The sequence below is a fragment of the Pinus tabuliformis genome, chromosome 1_1 (genome assembly GCF_031772625.1).
Source record: "Pinus tabuliformis cultivar Carrire ecotype Pingquan chromosome 1_1, CPIR1, whole genome shotgun sequence".
NCBI lineage: Eukaryota > Viridiplantae > Streptophyta > Pinopsida > Pinales > Pinaceae > Pinus > Pinus tabuliformis.
The window spans coordinates 937,013,497-937,014,990 of record NC_142297.1 but is presented as its reverse complement, the minus strand read 5'-3'; the positions used below and the strand labels follow the sequence as shown (position 1 = coordinate 937,014,990).

Sequence of the window (1,494 nt, the reverse complement as noted above, 5' to 3'; positions counted from 1 at the left end):
AAAGGATATTAATGTAAGAAACTCTAGGAAGACATAACACTAAATTTTGTGGTCTCAACTGTTTCAGATACCTGTAATTCATATGTCCAAATCTTTTATGCAACTCAAGAAATCAACATGTGCAATAAAGGAGGAACCTAAAGAAGGTTGAAAACCAATGAATGTGTATAACCAAGAACTATGATCAACTCTTCCAAAAAATAATAATTTTTCAATTTGTATTTCCTTAATGACCACATAATGAGGGGAAAAGTTAAAACTCTATTTTCTTCCCATCACCAAAGTGACAAATCTAAAAAATAGTAAGTAGATTGGTAGAAATTTTAAGAGTAAGGAGAACATTATTAATATAGCAATTACCTAAATACACAATGCCTAAACCTAAAACATCATGTCGATAAGAATCTCCAAGTATAAGCCTATAGCATTCACCAAATAACAATAAAAAAAAATTGATGGGACTAATCCATACCTCATGTAAGAACTTTGCGTAGTTTCTGAGGAGAAGTGAGTTATCCAGATTTGCCTCTAACATTTTCTTATAGTAAACTTTTGTACAATCATAAACAGAAATATCTCTGGAGATTTCTTGATTCTCACAACTAATGCTATATCCTCTAGCTATATACATGGCCTCGTCCACAGTCTCCAACATAGATTGTGAATTTGTCACCACGGGATTCGAACAAAAACCCTCTTTTCCTCCTCTTCCACACCTCGGAACCTCATTCTTTCTTTTTAAGCTAGATGGCTTTTCACTTCCCATCTGATCAACAAATCGAACCCTATGGGTCACTTTTAAACTCTATGGGCACTCATATGGAGCTCGCCTTCCATATGCTAGGTCCGCGATCCAAAAGCACTAGAGTTGGACAACAACTTTGTAGATTTACAACGGATGAGGCTGGACTCTGGCTTCAACACCTTCAGAGCCTTAATGGAGCTCAAAATGGGACTGGAAGAGCTTTGGAGAAACATTTTTGTAGAGAATAAAAATAAAATCCAAGTGAAAGAATGCTAACAACTTATGAAAATTAGTTCAAAATCAAGGAAAATAGTAGTCTCAAATGGAATATTGCTACCAATTATTTCTATTTAAGTTCCATAAATTCACATGACTACACAGTTATCTCCAAAAAACTTTGCCATCATTTTATAATTGATTCATAAGAAATGAAGATTCAATCAATGACATTCCTTTGCATTGTAGTTTCCATTATGATGCTTGGACTCAAGTGATCTTAGAACTATGTTTCTTTATATTTTTAAAATCATACTTGGCTCCATATGAAGTGTTGTGTCACTTTTATTTTGATTTCAGATTGGGGATTTGGTAGAGGCATGAGTCATGCATGGGCAAGTGGAAAAGATTCAGAGAAATATGTGACAAATGATATCGAGGCCTGAGCTCTTGCTTTGGATGCAAGTATTGTGTTCCCCTCCAGTTACTTTAACAAAAAGTTTGATTTCAAAAGTCAATATGCTATCGAATTT

General features: G+C 34.3%; 1 pseudogene; it reads right to left on the bottom strand.

Moving 5' to 3' along the window:
- Nucleotides 1-292: 292 nt before the first annotated feature.
- Nucleotides 293-978, bottom strand: LOC149217545 (uncharacterized; annotated as a pseudogene).
- Nucleotides 979-1,494: the final 516 nt, after the last annotated feature.